The following is a 20,275-nucleotide window of genomic DNA, read 5'->3' as shown; positions in this document are numbered from 1 at the left end:
CACAAGATAAGGAAGGCAGGAGGAAGGGACTCTAACTTAAAAGTCCCAACAGACTTAACAGACACAGGAGAGGGCTAAGGCCCTCTAACTTAAACGGGCCTAGCCCGCCAAACACAAGGAATCCACAAAAACTAAAAATGAACTCAACTAAGTCGCAAAACACAGGATACACAACGTAGCTGTAAGAACAGCTTTTGACAGAAAGTTAAGAATAAGCTAAAAAAACAGTTTAAATAAGGTACTTTGCCACAGCTAAGCTCAAGACCACGTCTGTACACTATACACTACGAGCGGCAAACGAGATCTGGGGTTTGGGTGTGGTGCATCTTGGGATACTAGGGCTAGCCCAGCCAATCAGAGACTTTGAGCTAGTAAATAGCGGCCGGGGCTCCGAACCCGTCAGTTAAGAATGTAGGCGAGATAGGACCACATTACATCTTCTTTTTTCCCTCTTTTATGGTGAGAATAATGCATATGATAACGCTATAACTTCTAAAGTTAACTACAGTAATCATAAATCTGGGGCCTATTTAAAACATCGAAACTGCAAACATTACTGTTTTTCCCTCGCTTTTGCACCCCCACCACTTAGATATACCAATTCCGAAATCGCGCTACATTGATGAAGAGAAAGAGTAACAACCATTACACAAGGAATAATCACGATGTCACAGGCAAATCTGCATAGCATGTCAATCAAGCATCATTGACATGCTACATCAGAGCCACTAGGTATGTCAACCTAACCACGCCCATGTCTGCATGAAACTACCAGGGGGTACTGTTGCAAACTTAACCGTCCCCGATTATCCTTCCTAAAACTGGTTACTTTTGGATTAAAGCAAAGGCGGTGAATTACACATTATAAATAATTACAATAGTTTGCGTTATTGACTTCTTTTACTTTAGAAAATGTACACAAATTCACATTTACTTATTCTGCAAGTGTTTCAAGTTAATAATATTTCAACTGCAGCCGATTACTTCTGGATTTGTCCCCGATTCTGTTGAAATTCGTCCCTGCTAGGTTGAGAGCTATAGCATACCTCTCAATGTCCAGCATTTTGCAGAATGTCCAGATATTTGCTCATGTCTTTGGTCTATTTTTAAAAAAATCGTGGTTTTCTGGCAAATTAGTAGCAATGCATTACAAATTGAAGTCCGAAAATAATGGCAGACATTTGAGTTTCGGACTTCATACCCTTCAGAAATTCATGCTAATACAAACCCTGTTATTTTGTCAACTTTCTAAGTTTGTAAGCGCAATATTTAAAAAGTGTCCCTATTTTTGGTCCTTTGTCCCACTTTTACTAGTGGCTTTGTCCGGTTTTCTTGATCTAAGACGTTGGGCGGTATGCTGCCTGCCGTAACACAATCTTTTTTTTTTTTTCCTTTTGGCAAGTACCCAGCTAGTCACGTGGACGTTGCTGACTCGACGGCCGGCTCGGCGCCGCGCCACATCAAGGTTTTGTGCAATTTGTTCACTGGCTTTGTGTCTTACTGCTGCCATGTTTGTGGAGAAACGGACGGCTGTAGGAACATGTGGGTTTCAGTAAGACACATTTTAAAAGAAAATCGTATTTGCTAAGGTGTGGATAGGTGGCCAGCTTTTATTTCCAGCAGAACCGGGATCAGTCTGCAGTCGTTTTTTTCTTGCTAGACATGTAGTTTGTAGGCTAGGTCTGACCAGTTACTTGGGAATTGTATTACTAGTTGGCGTTTTGAAGTTATTGTCCACAGTTCTGATAGTAATTGACCTTCGGGACATAACTGAAACTTGAAGGGGTGTGTATTTTCTGACGTGTTTAAAAAAAAAACGGGAGGGGCTGTACCTTTGCAGTTGCTGATTGTGTAAAATATTTTGGGGGACAGTTTTTATTTTGAGTTTCTTAAACTGTCACTTTTTTAACTGTTGCAGAGGTGAATGTTTAAGTTGCTGTTAACGCCTTGTTGTGACTTTTTTTGAGCGGGGGGGGGGCATACCTCTCACTGTACGTTTTCGCAGAATGCCCATTTTTTTACATCATATTTTGGTTCGTTTTTCACAAATAGTGGTTTTCTAGGAAATCTTTAGCAAATCATTGAAGTCTGAAAATAATGACTTATCTGATTTTCAGACCTCATACCCATCACAAAGTCATACTAATGCAAAACCTGTTATTCTGTCAACATTCTAAGTTGGTAGCAGCAATATTTAAAAAAAATGTACCTTACCTTTGTTCCTTATGGCTTTGTCCCGATTTCTTGCTCTGAGGTATGGGCAGTAAACACATGTAATTACTTTTTTGAAGGGGTTGCACACTTTTTTTTTCTTACATAACTCTGTATTGTATATGTTTAGTCATGAGATATACATAGTATGATGTGATGGTTAAACTGTCACAAATCATCAGCTGTGATTAACAAGAGCACTCGTGGCCAAACATCAGATCAGTGTGAAACAGTATCGATTTCATGAAGCGTAAGGATACATTGATTTAGTAATAGCATTATTTCATGTCACGATGTTCAACCCCTAAGCATCTGGAGAAATTAAGTGGGTGGGAGGAGGAAGGGGGACACTGTTTTCTGAAGACTGGAAATGTGTCTAAGGCCCTTGTGCGTGCTCACACATATGTATGTATGTATACATATACATATATATCTACATACAATATTTGTGTTTCTGAGTAATATGCATTTTTATGCTTGCTTTAGCTCAGTGATAAAAATAACCTGCAATTCCTTTTAGTGATAGGGTTACCTTATGTCCAGATTTTGTATGCAATCTTGATTTGGGCATGTCTTGCAAAAAAAAAAATAAATAAATAAATAAAAAAGGCACATGTCTTCTTTGGAGAAAACAATGTATTACATTCCTGCAAATGTAGGTGAAGCACTTTAGTAAAGTATAAAACAACAGAAGGAAGTAGAAGTTTACAAATCTTGTTTAGTTAATAAAATTAAAATAAGAATTTTGCATTGGTGACGGTGTTGTTTATCCTGCCGAATCCTTGGTTTCAGCAAGAAGCTTCTCACTTTGTGCCTTCAACAGGGTAGCAACCCTTTTAGCTGACCAAAATAATAGTTCAGGTTTTGGACTTTAATCTTTTAACTTGTGGCATACTTCTTTTATAAGCACTTATTGCTTAGAACAGAGGACATTGCTTTCTTTTTGAAATAGGATGCATGTACCAGGAGGTGAGTTTCGAAATGCTGACATTGCAACATGTGTGCACTTTTGTGACTGGTAGAACAGGATGTTATTTTAATTACATTGAAGAGATGGCTGTCACATGGGGCTCTGCTAAAAAAATTTAAGGACCTAACAGCAAAACATGATGTGGGTCCTTTTTTTTTCCCCACTAGTAAAATAAAATTACCAATTTGTGAAGAATATCAAACTACCATGGATGACAAATGCAATATTTCTAGTACCATGGATGACAAATGCACCATTTTTCTTGTAATATGTGATAGTTAAGTAGTTCCTATTAAAGAATAATGAGAGACAAAACATTTAAGCTGTAGATAGGAGTAGAGGAAATATTGTGCATTTTGCGACACATTTTTGGAACGGGTATCATTATGAGGTAAAATAGTAAAGTAACTTTCTGCAAACACAAAAGGTCAAAGCTAGAAACCAGAGAAACAATATGCAGTAAATGTTGAGGCTTGCTACAAGTTCTGGAAATGACAGGAGTCATGTAGTGGCTTTTTGATCAGACAAGGTAGTTTTTGTTATAATTCATATTAGCATGTACGTTTACAGTAATAATTCTTGATACACTTCCAGTACTTGCATAGTTTGTGCTATAGCTAAATCCACTGTGACCTTGGAGAAGTATCTAGGATGCATGAATAGAGGGCACAGGATATCAAAAAGCATGCATATGGAGAATTGTCTAATTAAAATTGTATAACTACTTAACAGACAGACTGAAAGCAGGACAAATAAAGCAGGGTTAACAGAGCATAGTAAAGACTGGGAATGGGAAGGCTGACAAGTCTGACATAATTTACTTAACTTTGAAGCGTTGTGGGGAAGAGAGCATGCATTTATAGCCACGTATTATTAAAATGATGACTTGGAATTGTTAAGTCAGAAATGCTTTATTCCTGCTGGGCAGTTTTGCCTTCCCCCAGACTTGGGATCTCCCATTAATCTCACAACAGTAAAGGAATTGCCTGAATTTTTATACACAGAAGAAATCTCCTTGGTTACTCTAGTAAGTTCAGTTTAGAAGCGGGGAAAAGTAATGACCAACTTGTAGCCTGGGAGACATTTGTAGCCCTTTGCCATCCTTGGTCCTTTTGTCTGCTTTATCTAGGTAAACATATTCAGATAAAATATTTGTTGTTAATAGAGTGTGTCTAACCCCTGGATTGTCATTTGATTAAGACTTGCATAGTGTTAAGTGAATGGAAATATAGCTTCCTGTGTTAGTGAGTATTCAAATGTAATATGCTTGTGTGGCAAAAATAAACCGTGTACAGTGGGAGTTTAATTAGTGTTCCACTGTATAATCAGTTTAGTGAAATGGTCATGTAAGCTTTGTAAGTGTTCATGTCATTCTGATAATGTTTTACATTCCCTTTTTGTAAATTGTGATTGTTGGCAACTGTCAAACTTTTTGCATATTGTTTGTAAATCTTTTAAAAACTTTTGTAATCTTTTTTGTACTATTGTTATGGAGCTTATCTCCCCGGGTCTCAGCTGAAAACGGTCTACTTGCCCAGCCGGACACTACCCGGTTAACATATAGAAATAAAAATAATTAATTTGGTGTGTGTTGTTTCCTGTTTGTCTATATTCTGTTCATGTAAGCATACCTCTCAAACTCTTAATGCAAGAAATCTGGATAAAGCCTGACAAAAATGGGTGAAGAAAGCCCCCAAAGATAGGGACAGATTTTAAATATTGCTCTTATAAACTTGGAACGTTTCTAGAGTAACAGAGTTTGTGTTAACATACATTTTTTGATGGATGTTAAGTCTGAAACACAAATATATGTCATTATTTAGTGACTTAATCCTCAAATCATTCCGGTGATTTGCCAGAAAATCACAAATTTTATGAGGAATAGACCAAAAATATGAGGTAAAAATCTGGACAGTTGAGAGATATGCATATAAGCAGTACAGTTAACCCATGCTGTTCCCAGTATAAATATTCTCTTGTGTCTTTGCATAGCACAGATTTAAAGTGTTTTTGGTGAGTTTCAAGTACACAGGTTTCCTGTTCATGTTGTGAGCTCCGATTTGGGTCATTTTTCATATTCAGATATTGCTGAAGACCTAATCAAACCCCTCTTTCTTTTTGCATTCCTTATTGAAATATATCTCCTTTTATTCCACCATTCTGTTTCTTGCAAAGTTTCTTTGTTTCCCTTTGCTGTGAACACTTTTTTTTACTTAAGAAAAAACCTGCTTATTATTTGAAGTCTTGGGTCATTTTGTAGGGTAGGACAAAGGGTAAGATACTTTTTATTTGTGGCCATTGAGCTTGCATTGGGCAGAATCATGCATCCTGTTAATGTTTTTTTTTTCCAATAATTTTTCTTTTACAATTATATATGATGCACACACAATTTTGATCTTTACAACATGACCATAGGAGTATGTTGTACATTAGTGTTAATACCATAAGGTGTAGGTCATACAACACAATTATTTACAACATTTACACAGATGCTTTCACCATTAGCTCAGTTGTTGTACAAAACACATACGATCTTAATACCCAAACTATGATTGGTCTGTCAAATCCTGTATGAATTTCTAGGTTCCATTAAGGTGTATTCTTAAGTTGCTATGTGGCTGACTATGCTAATATTATATTATAGCAATAACCCACGCCTGGGTGTGGGTAATGCGGGATTTACCCACGGTTGGGGTGGTTTGGTCCCGAGGGCGAAGCCCGAGGAACCAAACAAAGACAACCGTGGGTAAATCCCACATTACCCACACCCAGAAGAGGGTTATTGCTATTATACTATGACATTATTTAAGAAAAGAAATAATTACTTTTCTTAAATAATGGCATTGTATAATGCCTCTTTGCTGCCCTTCCGCAGCTGTCTGGTATCCGCGGCAGTTCTGATGTACTGCGCATGCCTACGCAGTACATCAGAGCTGTGGCCAAAAGCAACGGAGAAAGCAAGATCTCCGTTGCCTTTTACTGTTTCGCTATGTTAAATGGGTTTAACATAGCGAGACAGCTTTAAAATAAGCAATGGAGATGTCCGTTGCTTATTTTAAAGCTATCTCGTTTTGTTAAACCCATTTAACATAGCGAAACAGTAAAAAGCAACAGAGATCTTGCTTTCTTTCGTTGCTTTTTTTTTTAAACCTGTCTCGCTGTGTTAAATGGGTTTAACATAGCGAGACAGCTTTAAAATAAGCAACGGAGATGTCCATTGCTTATTTTAAAGCTGTCTCGCTATGTTAAACCCATTTAACATAGCGAGACAGGTTAAAAAAAAAAGCAACGGAGAAAGCAAGATCTCCGTTGCTTTTTACACACTGTGTCGCTATGTTAAAGGAGTTTAACATAGCGAGACAGCTTTAAAAAAAGCAACTGAGATCTCTGTTGCTTTTTTTAAACCTGTGTTGCTATGTTAAACTCTTTTAACATAGCGAGACAGTGTTTTAAAAGAGACTTATACTAATGGAAAAAGTCCGGGCGACCGGACCTTTTTCTATTAGTATAAGTCTATTTACAACGTGCACGCTGGCCAATCAGCATGCACGTTTTGGAATATTAATGGGGGGTCATGGTATAATAAAGCTTTGTTCCCAGATTTCTCTGGACTTCATGTTTTGGTTTCTTTTATCCATTACTATTTTGTGAGCTAAGAGATGTTTTATGGCTATTTGTTTAAAATCCTCCCAAGATATATTCAACGGATCTAGCCATTTGAGAGCTATATATAATTTCATTAGTAGAAAAATGATTAACAGTGTATCTGCTTGTTTTTTGGGAATGTTATTTGGAAGAATGTGTAATAAGGCAAATTTCCATATTAATGTTTAAGTTTGGTAGCCCATCTTTTGTAACTGTACTTTGAGAGAATTCCATAATTTGTACACACATTTGCAACTCCAAAATACATGCAATAGGTCGGCTGTTTGGTCCTTGCAGTGTGGGCATAGTGGTGACCTTGATGTATTGAATTTGTGGAGGATTGCAGGTGTGAAGTAAACGTTATTATTGATCATTAGCTGCGTGTAAGCTAATTTTTTAAGTGGTATGATCTTCAGTGTTAAGCTAATAGCTTGTGTTATTTGTTGGTCATCTATGGAGGGTTTTAGTTTTATCCAGTAGTTGGAAAAGAGAAGCTCCTTCTGGAATTTAATCTTACTTATCATTTTATATGAATTAGTAATAGTTTTCCTTGTTGAAAGAATATTTTTTCCAAAGCAAATTGCAAGTTTCTATGTCACTATTGGATATAGTAGTGTTTTGGAGGTAACTGGAACACAATTCTTTGATTTGTCTTAGTATTATTATGTGATTTGTCTTAGTATTATTATGTAAGATTTGGAAAGATTTAAGTTAGTCCTAATTTCCTGTATAGTGCAATTAAGATATGTGAAGATATCTTGGATTGTTTTGTCTTTTAGAGGCTGAAAGCATTCTAAGTCTAGCATTTTATTTATTTTCAGGTTTGGGTTTTTTATGGAGAGGTTGTAGTATTGTTATAGCTTGTCCAAGGTTCAAAGACTGAAACAGTTTTTAAACTGTGTTATGTTGATATAGTGTTTTAAGTGATCTAGAATGTTGTTTGTATTTCTTTTTGACTCAGGAGTGGGAGTGCTTTAGGATTGATACCTAGTGCTTTACTATATCTATAGTATATTGTCACCCAAGGAGGAGACCAGTTTATTCTTTTCTGTTGGTATTAATGATAGAGTAATAGGTTTTAAAATCTGGTAGATTCAGCCCTCCTTTTTTCTTAGGCAGTGTTAATTTTGGATAGGAAATTCTGGGTTTCTTAGGTTCCCATATAAACTTTGCCAGAAAGGTGTGTATTTGGTTAAATAGCTAATTTGTATCATTACCTGTGATGTCATGAAAATGTACGTTAGTCTAGGTAAAATATTCATTTTTATTATTGATACTTTCGCCATGAATGGTAGTTTTAGGTTGTTCCACATTTTACAGTCTTGCATTATGTTTTGCCATTTGAGAGTTACATTATATTGGTAGAAATATTTTGTTCTGGAAAAAGGTAATTCCCAAATATTTAGTTTCTTATTTTATTTTTATTGTGTCCAGAAGTGGTATTAATGGAATGAGTTTGGGTGTTTTTAAGGGGGAAAATATTGTTTTTTATTAAGATTTAATTTATAGTTAGACATGGTCGAGAATTGTTCAATTGCAGTTATTATTTTGTTTATATCTAAATTTGGTGTGATGCAGTATATGCTCAGATCATCTGCAAAAGCGGTGAGATAATTTTGAAGTTGTGTACTGATAGGGGGTTATGATAAGTATTTTGTTTAATGTGTAAGAATAGAGGTTCTAAGTATAGGTTAAAGAGGGCGATAACTGGCATCCTTGCCTTGTTCCATTTTTTATCAGAATTCTATTTGACCACGTTTTATTAATATATAGGGATTAGTATAGAGAGTTTGGATGATCTGTATGAAGTTATTAGGTATATCAAAGTACGGTAATGTTTGGAGTAAGAATTCTATGTTGATCCTATCAAATGCCTTATGAGCATTTACTACCATTATAGATGTTAGTATTGTTCCAATTTGCATAAGAAATTAGCACATCTAATGTTAGTGTGTTGTCACTAGTCTTTCTGTGTGGTGTAAATCCAGATTGTTCTGAAGAAATGATTTTTTTCTATCAGGTTTTTCAATCTATTCGCAAGCATTGAGGTAAGTATTTTTGTATCCAGGTTTAAGTGGGAGATGGGTCTGTAGCTGTCAGGGTTTTTTGGGGTTAGCATGTTCTTTTAATATAAAGATGGTTTTAGAGGCATTGAAGTGAATATCATTTATTTTATTTTTTATTACGTAGTTCAAAATATAATGTAGTAGTTTAGCTATCAAGGGGGTAAATGCTTTGTAGAATTCTGAGGTGAGACCATCTGGTCCTCGAGCCTTGTGTGATGTTCTTCATCTCACATTGCTGCAGTCCTTACACTTGGGTAGTCCGCTGTCCTCGGTCGGCCCGAATATCAAAGTATAAGGCTGACGTCGGTCAAGGCGCATTTGACTGACATCAGGACGTCAGGGTACAAATGCGCATGACCGACGTCGTATCCTCAGTCTTTTTTGCCGCATGGTCCGATGCAGAAGCAGCGTTGCAAGTGCCGGTTGGCGTTCTGAAATTGTTCGATTTCGGAGTTTCAGACCGAGTCAAAGTTGGCTAAGTACCCCGCTGGGGAATATTTTAGTTTTTTCTTGCCTCAGTGGTTTACCGGATGTCAGAAAAAGTGAATAATTGCATTTCTTGTGGGAAACAGATACCGCATAGAGACTATCATACTTTGTGTATTCCTTGTTTAGGGCCTGAGCACGACGTTGTTGGGTGTCGCTCTTGTGCTAGATTCAATAAGCGCACTATAAAGAGAAGGTTAGATTGTGCCAGGTTAGTCTTCGGGAAGCGGTGCAATTATAAAATGCCGTCGGATGCTCCGACGCCCGCTTCTTCGAAGAAGCGCAAGGACAAAGCAGTTAAGCCTAGGCTAGAAGAACCGTCTGTACCGGACGCCGGTTCTTTAGAGGTGTCGGTGGAGCCGGTGGTTCCACCGGAGGTTTCTTTGGGATCCCAGGGAGAGACTTTGTCTCTCAGGAGGCAGGTCAGGCTGATGGGGCTTCTCAAGTTACTATACTCCCCTCCCTTCCCAGGGTGGTTAGGCCCTCTCCTGCTGTTTCCAAGGCTTCTCCCAGAGGCAGATTAGGTTTAGCTTCAGTTGGTGTCACCCCTAGTTCTTCTGGAACTGTGCCCAAGAAGCATATGCTTAAAATGGCAGAAGATTTGATTACTTTGATTAGGGGTTCTTTGCCCCCTCCTGATAAGAGACCTAGGGTGGAGCCTGAGCTAGGGAGTTTTGAGCAGGCTTCGGATGTTTGAGTCTTCGGCTGAAGACTTGCAGGAGTATTCCCCTTATTCTGATTCTGATGTGGATGATTCTACTCCTTCTGCTTCTCCCCCTGAGGATTTTTCTTTTTCAGAAACTCTTCATTCCATGAGGGAGCATTTTAAGTGGGAAGGTCAGGACTTCTCTGATTCCAGGAAAAGGCTTAGGGAATTTTTGTTTTTACCCCAGCATAGGCCTTTGGCTATACCTCCTGTTTTGGATGTGGTGGAAGATGTTTTTACAGAGGCTTCTCTTAATCCTGATTCTTTGCCTCCTGCTCCTATTAAACCGGATAGGTATTACAGGGTGCCTGCAGCTCATAAGTATCTTTTTAAGAGTCCTAGGGCAGACCCAGAAACTGTTAGTCAGGGGCCTAAAGGTGTTAAGGCTTCTGTTGTCAAGAATCCGGTTCCTACAGATAAAGAGGTCAGGGCCTTGGATAGATGGGGAAAGAAAGTTTATACTTCTTCCACTCTAGCTATGAGGGCTTTGAATTGCCAGTTTCACATGTTGAAATACCAAAACTATCTCCTTTCACAATTGAAGTCTGAGGTTGATGCTCTGGCGGAAGGTATTGATTGTAAAGAGTTACAAGATTTAGTACATGTTTCTGAACAGGTGGGTAAGCATTCTTTGCAATGTGGTTTTGATGCTGTACAGGCCTCGTCTAGGGTGGCTGCCACTGTGTCAGTTCTTCGCAGGCACGCCTGGCTGAGGGATCAGAATTTATCTGACCATGTTAAAACAAGGATTTTAGATGCTCCTTTACAATCTGATGTGTTGTTTGGTTCTCCTGTTGAGGCAGTTTTAAAGAAAATGGAGGACAAGGCTAAGTCTATGCAGACTGTTAAAGATTTTTTGCAGGTTCAGCCTCCAAAGTTTAGTAGAAATTGGCCTACTAAGGGGTGGACGTTTCCTTCTTATGATTCCCAGTCTAGGGGTAGATCTAGACGTGGTAGGGGCAGAGCTCAGGGCTCTTTCAGGCCTAGAACAGGGAGTTCTCCTGCACAGTCTTGGTGAGGGCAGGGGTCAGTCCTTTCGTAAACAGACCCAATGACCTACCTTTTCAGCTGCCAGAGCCTTCTCGTCTGGCAGCTCCTTTGGGAGGAAGGTTGGCACTTTTCAAAGAAAATTGGAGTTTAATTACCCAAGACAGATGGGTATTGGATATCATACACCACGGTTACAGGTTTTATTTCCATACCTTGCCTCCTTTCAAAGGCATGCCAGACGTTCCTCCTCAACAAAGAATAGAGGCTCACAAGCAAATTTCTCTGTTACTCCAAATAGGGGCCATACAGCCGGTCCCTATGCCAGAAGTGGGCCTAGGATTTTATTCTCGCCTGTTCCTAGTACCAAAGAAAGGGAACACGTGGAAACCAATTTTGGACTTATCTATCCTCAACACTTATCTGGACATTCCCAAGTTCAAAATGTTGACGTTACAGCAGCTTTTACCTCTGCTGGGCAAAGATCATTGGATGGTAACTTTGGATCTCAAGGAGGCTTATCTTCATGTTCCTATCAGACTGAGTTGCAGGAAGTATCTGCGTTTTCGGGCTGGGACTTCTCATTATCAGTTCTCTGCATTGCCCTTTGGCTTATCTACTGCGCCCAGAGTATTCACGAAGGTTCTGGCTCCAGTGATAGCTTTCCTCAGGTTGAAAGGAATACAGATCTATCCTTATTTGGACGATTGCCTGATTCTGGCTCAAGGAAGGGACGAGCTTCTTCATCATTTGGATTATGTGATAGCAGTGCTAAGATGCCTGGGGTATTCTGTGAACGAAATAAAGTCCAGTCTAGTACCCTCTCAGGACATGTGCTTTCTGGGTTTGAGACAGAATACAGCATCCCAGATGGCCTTTTTGACCCCGGACAAACAAAAGAATCTTTCCCTTTACTTTCATCAGTTGTCTCATCAGTCCAGGCTGACTGCAAGGACAGTCCTTCAAGCCTTGGGGTTCATGGCATCTTGTATTCTGGTGCTTCCCAATGCCAAACTGCATATGAGGAAGCTACAATGGTATCTCAAAAATGTATGGACACAGCACTGCCAGGATTTGGACACTGTCATTCAAATAATACCTTGCATTCAAAAGGAATTGTTGTGGTGGGCTCAGGAATGTCACCTAAACAAGGGACTCTCTGTGACCCGGCCAGAGGCGAGTCAGATTCTAACGACAGATGCCTCAGACAAAGCTTGGGGAGCTCATCTGAATGAAAAGTGGATACAAAACAAGTGGCCTGCCAGACTACAACATCTACATATCAACTTGAAAGAGATGTTAGCAGTCCAGTTTGCATTAATAGCTTTCAAGGATTTACTTCTTCCAGGGCAGGTGTTGATTCTAACAGACAACACAACTGTCATGTGGTACATCAACAAGCAAGGCGGGACACATTCTTATCCTCTATGCAGGCAAGCAATGATTTTGTGGGAGACTGCTCTCAGTTTACAGCTAAATCTTCAGGCAAGGTTTCTGCCGGGAGCACAGAACTCCTTAGCAGATGTGTTGAGCAGACAAATTATGGATCCCCACGAGTGGAAATTGGATCCTCATGTATTTCAGAAATTGACAGTGTCATGGGGAACTCCAGACATAGATCTGTTCGCTTCTCCACTAAACCACCAGCTGCCAAAGTTTTGCACAAAAGGTTTCATCCCACAGCTTGGAAAGTGGATGCTCTTTCCTTCAATTGGAGCAATCTTCATGTGTATGCCTTTCCGCCTCTGCCTCTCCTCCCAAAGGTACTACTAAAGGCCAGACAAGACAAGCCAAGGATGATTTTGATAGCTCCAGATTGGCCTCGACAGCATTGGTACCCATTACTGAGAAGCCTGGTACGGAAGCCTCCATGGCCTTTGCCTTGATTCCACACCTGTTGTCTCAGGAGGACAGTCATTTGCTCAATGTCAAGCTTCACTCTCTGCACCTAACAGCCTGGCATATTCTGTTTTGAACCATAGTGGGCCTCCACTTCCACAGCAAGTTTTGAATGTTATTTTGGAAGCTAGAAGGCCTAGTACAAGGAAAGTGTACGCAGATAAATGGAAGAGATTTTTATTTTGGAGTGCAGCAAAGGATTTTGATGTTTCTGAGCCTAATTTAAGTGTGGCTCTTCAATATCTTACTGAGTTACTGGACAAAGGTTTGTCCTTCTCTTCTATTAAGGTTCATGCTGCAGCGATTTCGGCTCACTATGATTGTGACCCACCATTGTTTTCTCATCCTTTGTTCAAGCAATTTCTTAGAGGGGCAAAGAATATAAGACCCCCACGAAGAGCTCCTACTCCTGCTTGGGATCTCAATTTTGTGTTGGAGAAACTCACTCTACAACCTTTTGAGCCTGCAGCTACTACTGAATTAAAGTTTTTATCATGGAAGACTGCTTTTTTGTTGGCTATTACCTCTGCAAGAAGGGTTTCTGAGTTGCAGGCCCTTATGGCGGTTGAGCCTTTCTTAATTTTCCATAAGGATAGGGTATCTTTACGTACTAATCCTTCCTTTATGCCTAAAGTGGTTTCTAGTGTGGCTTTAAACCAAACTATTCATTTGCCTACTTTTTATGCAAATCCCCAAAATAAAGGGGAAAAGATTTTGCACACTTTAGATGTACACAGGCAGTTGCGTTATTATTTGGACAGAACTAAAGGGTTCAGGCAGTCTCAGCAGTTATTTGTTTCTTTTGCTTTGGGTTCTCAGGGCAAGCCTGTGTCAAAACAAACTATTTCTAAGTGGATTGGGTTTTGCATTGCTTTCTGTTATTCCCATCATGGCAAGGAGATTCCAGCTGGAATTAGGCCTCATTCCACTAGGGCTACTGCCACTTCGACAGCTTTTTTGAGAGGGGTGGCAACTAAGGATATTTTGGAGGCAGCTACTTGGAGTTCAGTGCATACTTTCTCTAGGCATTATCACCTACCACTTTACTCTAAATCCAGGGCTGGTTTTGCCACTGCTGTTTTGCAGGGCATTTTGGCAGCTCCTGCTTCCTTATAGTTTGGCCATCCTCCCTTACCTCTGCTTTGGGATTCTACCCAAGTGTAAGGACTGCAGCAATGTGAGATGAAGAACATGGTACAGTTTTGTACCTACCATAAATGTAGATGTTCGAAGATCCACATTGCTGCAGTCCAATTTACCCTCCCTCCTTCCCCTCTGTAGTTAGAGGCGGTTGTGTGGGTTGGGTTGTCAATATGAGGTATATTGTATATTTTGTATATATTGTACATATTTTTAGTGCTAGGATGGTTGGTTGTTTGTTTGCTGTCTTTTGGTTTTGACCTTTATTTTTGGGGTCTTTTGACATCTGGGGCAAGAAAAGACTGAGGATATGACGTCGGTCATGCGCATTTGTACCCTGACGTCCTGATGTCAGTCAAATGCGCCTTGACCGACGTCAGCCTTATACTTTGATATTCGGGCCGACCGAGGACAGCGGACTACCCAAGTGTAAGGACTGCAGCAATGTGGATCTTCGAACATCTACATTTATGGTAGGTACAAAACTGTACTTTTTTAAGCGTTTGATTGTTATGATTATCTCATTGATGGATATGGGCTCAGTTCGTTTTTTTTTTTTTTGTTGGTCTAAATCTAGTTTGGGGAATTTCAGTTTTTGAAGGAAAAGAGTTCTATCTTTCTTTGATGTTTGTAATGTTTGCTCTCCATATATCTGAGAGTATATTTGTTCAAATATTTTGACAATGTCCTCATTTTATGTGTAGTTTTTGTCCTTGTGGTTTACTTCTGATATATTGGAGACGGTTTTGTGTTGGGAGATAATTCTGGATAGAGCTCTAGATGGGATTTATACATCTTTTGCTTAGGTGGCTAGCATCCTAGCTTCGTAGAATGGTAGAAGGTCTCTTTGCATTTTTAAGAGTTCTTCCTCTGTATGTTTCTTAGGGTTACTTAATAGTTCTTTTTCAAGATGTTCTATTTTCCCTTTCAGTGTCTGTTCCTCTTTTAGTTGTATTTTTTTATAATATGCTGCTTTTTTGATAAATACTCCTCTAATTTGTGCTTTGGTCACAGCCCATTTTATGTCCATTGTTACTTGAGAGTATTAGCAAGAGGTGTTTTTAGTATTTCTTCTACTTATCACTTCTATTTTGGTGAGCAAATTGGGGTTTAATGACCAGTTATGCCCTCTATTCTCTCTATATATTTTTTTGTCCCAGTAGATGTTCAGTGTGATTTTAGAATGGTCCGAAAAAAACCTGGTGTGCATAATTGTTGTTCGGACCATGTTAATGAATATATCTGAAATTAAAAAGAAGTCTGTTCTTGACCACAATTTATGACATTGCGAATAAAATGTGAATTTCCAGGTTTTATCGTCGTTATCTCCATATTTAAATGAGTCATATAGTTTGAAGTCTTGTTTGAATTCGCTTAAAGCTAAAGAGGCTTGTTTATTTTATGATTTAGTCAAGTTAGATTGATCCTTCTGTGGGTTTTGGTATGTGTTCCAGTCACCTCCAATCACTAAATAGTGGTCTTTAAATTGGTTTAGGGTTGGATATAGTGACATAAAGAAGTGTTGTTGGTTACTACAGGGTGCATATATATTAAGCACCATTATAGGTTTTGGTAGTGTAGGGCTAGTAAATGTTATGTAACACCATCTTCCCTCCTTTGGTTTTAAGGATTTTTTCCTGAAATTGGTTTTTGATTATTATGGCCACCCCAGTGCTGTTTGTTTTTCCCTCCGAGGCTATGATTTGCCTTATCCATTTCTTCCTGCTAATTTCTGTCCATTGCTCTGTGATTAAATGTGTTTCTTGTATTAGTATGAGATTAGCTTTGGTTTCAATGCAAGGTGTAGGAATCATTTTCTTTTTTTCGCATTTTGGAGTCCTTTAATATTCCACGACTGTAGTTCCCACATTTAAATATATTCATTAGATATGATTTGTGTGTTAGTTTGGATTTGTGGCCTTCATATGTGTTGGTGTGTAATGGTTGTGTAAAGCATCCATCTATCCCTGTCCCTTCTCTGTACCTAACCATTATACCCCTGGACCAGGAATAATCGGTGGGGGGGTGTGAAGGTTCAATATGTGGATTACTTTGCCATCTAATCTTTGGTTGTGTTTTCTTTTTACATGTGGATTTGTCACATATTAACCCCCCTGCATGACTATATACAATACGAACTAAACTGAACAAATTAGTTCCCCAGAAAACACTGCTGATAAAGTCCCCAGTCCCTTTCAAAAAAACTATTATATATTTGTAGTGTTGCAGTTAGAGTGCAGCATGTATTGTTTTTTTTATCTTGTGATTTGTTCTTCCTAATAGTGTTTTTAAAGCAGTCCATTGAAAATATTTTCTCAGTAGTGTATATCAGGTTGTGTAACATCGTATTGTTGTATTAATGTCAGGTTTGTCAAACTCCTTTGGTATCTGTATGGTCTTTCATATAAATCTATGTGGGTTGTAAAATAAAATCTTGGCACTAAGAACTTGTCTAATAATGTAACTTTAAACATATTCATAAACATTTTCTCAGTAGTTTATATCCAGTTGCATAGCATAGTATTAGTGTTTAGTTGTCAAGCTTGACATATTTGCCTTTTCCTTCACTTATTACTTAACCTTCCCTTTATTTGTTCAGAGTTTTATATATCTATGGTGCCTATTTAGTCTTTCACATCTATCTGTAAGGATTATAATGTATGTACTTGGCACTTTTATCTTTCTAATGATGTATTCTTAAAACAGCATGTTAATAAACAATTTCTCAGTAGCTTATATCAGGTAGTGTAACACAGTATTATTAATCAGATGTCAGGCTTGTCATATTTACATTTTCCATTTGTTCTGCTACTTTTCCTCCCTTTTATAAACTCAGTATTTAATCAACATTGGTGCCTATGTAGCCTTCCACATATGTAGGTTATGTAATGTGTTGTTGGCACCTTTACTCCTGGGTATGGAAGAGATTTAAAAAAAATGCATGCACATATATTTCTCAGTTAGATCAGGCAGAACTTTATCTACAGTTTGCTTGGCAGGTTACATTTCAGTTTTTAAGTATTATTAGGTTACCTTTGCAAGTTTCTGATTTTAACATTTTTCAGCATTTATGCAAGTCATTAGTCCTTTTCCTATAATATGTCTGCAAGCTAGACTGGTTTCTAGTAGATTATTACTTATATTATTATTTAAGGCTGAGTTCTTCAATCAGTCGTACAGTGATGGCTGTACAGTCTTAGTGAGTGTTTCAGTGTAACAGTACCTTAATTCTTCAAGGTCTTGCTTGCAGAATGTTGTGCATATTTGGTGCTTGTTTACTTCTTTAAAAAGGAGCAGGTCATTTTCCGTTTTTGACACTGAAGACTCTTCAGAAGCTTTTAACAGTCCCTTTAGTGTGGTTGGTCTTCACAATGGAGCCCTCGAGTTCGCAGGGGGGGAACAATTTAACAAGCCAAAATCCCTGAAGGTGGTTCCTTCCTGAAATGTGCGCATCGGAAACGGCAGTTGCTTTTTGGTTCCTATACAGGCTATACTTACTTTTCTTGTGCTTCTCGTGGCTTACTTGTGAAGTTAAGGGCCTAGGCAGCCAGGGGAAGTTCTCTGGAATGGATTCACATCTACAATGCTCGCAAATCTGCTTGTTTCTTCACTCTAGGGTCGTTTATCATAGTTTGAACTTTTATTTCTTTTCTGAAGGTGGAATCTGCTTGAAAACTACCAGAAATGTCTATTTTGCCTCTTTGGGTTTAGCTACCATGTATTTGACTTCTTTAACATAGACAAGTAATAGATTTGGGAATTTCATCTGGAATTTGATTTTTTTCTCTCTCAGAAATCTGCAGTATGGTGAAAGGGGTTGCCTTGCTTGTCTTATCTGTATGGAAAGATCCTGGGCAAAGGAGATTTTGTTATTCCAGGTAAGTGCCTTTTTTCTTAACTGCCAGGATGATTTTGTTTACATCTTGATAATTTAGTATTTTAATGTACACAAGTCTTGGATTCAGTGTTGATTGCATTACCCTCAGAGCTCTATGGGCTCTTTCTATTGTCATTTGCTGTGTTTCTTCAGACTGTTCCAGCAAATAATTTATTATTTGTCTGATTGTAGGTATTAGATTATTGTGAGTCACAGATTCAGGTATTCCTCCAATGATAATATTATTCCTTCGAGATCTTGCTTCAGGGTCTGTTAGTTTTTCTTGTAGACTTTGTATTTCTTTGCCCTGGGAATCAGTTCTTAGATTTTTATCTCATTTTCAGTTATTTTGGATTCTGATTTTTCCTTCCTGGTTATTATTTGGCTAAATGAGCCCCCAAAGGTTTGGAATTGTAAAGCTAATTCCTTTATTGCTTGCTGGATAGGTAGCAATGCAGTTTTTATGGCTTCCAAATTTGCTGGCTGATCAGACTTTTATTTGCAATTTTAAAGTTGTCTGTTTAGTTGTCTTCCGTCTTTTGGTAGTTGTATCCTTTTCAGGTGAAGCTAGAACTGAGAATTTAGTCTTAGTTGTGCTGGTTTCCATAATATTTTCCTCTTTTGACATCTTTGCTGTTTGACATTATTTCCAGTTTCTGTGTTCAGATGCTGGGCCTTAGCACCACATGGCTTAAGCTGTTTTCCAGAAATCGTAGTTAATCCTGTTGTTTCAGAAAGAAATCTCACTTTTTCTTCCTCTGTTAGTTGCTGACTGTTATCTGAGATATATTTTTAGCGATATTTTTGCATTTTTTTACTTAGATTTATCTTCTGGGTTTGTTTAAATCCCGGGTATTTCAGAGAGCTAAGTACTAGCAGTGCTTACAGAACAGCGGCCATCTTTAACTCCTCATGCATCCTGTTAATGTTTTGATCTCCACTAGTGCAGAAGCATCCGTTATGCTTTGTGCTCATGCAGATTTTTATTGTTACATTCATAATCGTGGAAAATATATGTATATTTTTCGTATAAGCCAACAAAAGATTTCTGCTCAGACAGCATAAGATTTTTGGTGGTACATTAAACTTTACATGATTGTTTGTTTATTATGATTCTTTGTATATTATCTTGTGATCTCTGATACTGGTTTGATTGATAGGTAAGACTTCTTGGTGTGTGTAACCGGTTTGTTGGCATTTAGTTGCATAATTCTTGCTACAATTTGTTTGTTTGTCTTTGGATAATGTTTAATCTTGTATGTATTTCTGCTGTGCAGTCCCAGTTTCGGTGACAACAGGGCCGGCCTTGGCAGTAGAGGGGCCTGATTTTGGTCATTTTAGCTTCCCCCCAACATACTACCACAACTGTCCCTCCATGCTGGCTTCCAGGACATAAGACTATTTCTGATTTAGGAATCGGGACCTTGGGCTATTACTCATGTTAAAAATAAAACAACATGTTTATTTATTAGTTTATAGTTTGCCATAAAACTTGTTAAAACAGAAGCAAACCATTGAATTCCTGAATTACCCCCCCCCCCCCGATCCAAGGTCTCCTTTTCCTCCCTCAGGGTGTGCTTAACTCACTCAGGCACAGTGTGGTGCACAATAAGGGGTCTGTTTGAGTCAGAGACCTTGTTGTCTATGTAGTTCATCAGGTGGGCGCAACCTGGATTACCAGTAAAAATATACCTAAGCTACTGTGAGCCTGGGCAGGAGATAGCTGCAAATCTCACCTTGTCTCCTCAACCCCTTTTTTTCTTTTCTTTTCTGGCTCCATATTTTCCCCCTCCTTCATATCCAATATCCAGCTGTAGTATTTTTTGTAAATATTTATTTAATTTGACATTTGTTAACCAGGTTAGTCCGACTGGGTAGAGACCCTTTTTCAGTGGAGACCCGAGGAGAAAAGCTCCAAGACAGATACATACATTGCCAATACATACAGGTTAAAGAACTAAGAAAACATCACAAACTATGCAAACTATTTTTTAACAAAGCATGTAAAGTCTAAGATAATATCAAACACTGTATAATTTTTATTTTTATTTTTTTAAGGGGAACAGGAATAGTATGAAAGTAGTGAAAGTAGATGAGGCTGAACAGCAGCATAGTGAGGACTCTATAGAGATGCAGGAAGAAAAGTAATGTGCAGACAGTGTAACATGGGAAGATAACTAAAGAGAGAGGAAGAGATGTAGCATACAGAAGTCATTGTTGGTAGGAATTAAGTAAAAGACTATAGTAATAGAAGCTGGGGGATAGTAATAGAGTTTAATCAAGTTGTA

General features: G+C 38.5%; 1 protein-coding gene across 4 annotated transcripts in view; it reads left to right on the top strand.

Annotated features, from left to right (window-relative positions):
- The first annotated feature begins 1,413 nt into the window (after positions 1 to 1,413).
- Positions 1,414 to 20,275, top strand: part of SUOX (sulfite oxidase) — a 308,330-nt gene continuing 289,468 nt past the window's right edge. Inside the window, exons 1-2 of one of the 4 annotated variants that reach the window (XM_044083752.1) lie at positions 1,414 to 1,542; positions 17,904 to 17,988. The gene's annotated coding sequence lies outside the window, so the exon portion shown is untranslated. Of the gene's footprint in view, positions 1,553 to 17,903; positions 17,989 to 20,275 lie in introns of all 4 variants that reach the window. The other 3 variants (XM_044083753.1, XM_044083756.1, XM_044083755.1) reach the window with 3 other exon arrangements.

This window comes from Protopterus annectens, chromosome 9.part0, assembly GCF_019279795.1.
Source record: "Protopterus annectens isolate FY-2018-M chromosome 9.part0, PAN1.0, whole genome shotgun sequence".
NCBI classification, from domain to species: Eukaryota; Metazoa; Chordata; order Ceratodontiformes; family Protopteridae; genus Protopterus; species Protopterus annectens.
The sequence above is the reverse complement of the archived record's forward strand: the minus strand, read 5'-3'. Positions and strand labels throughout refer to the sequence as shown.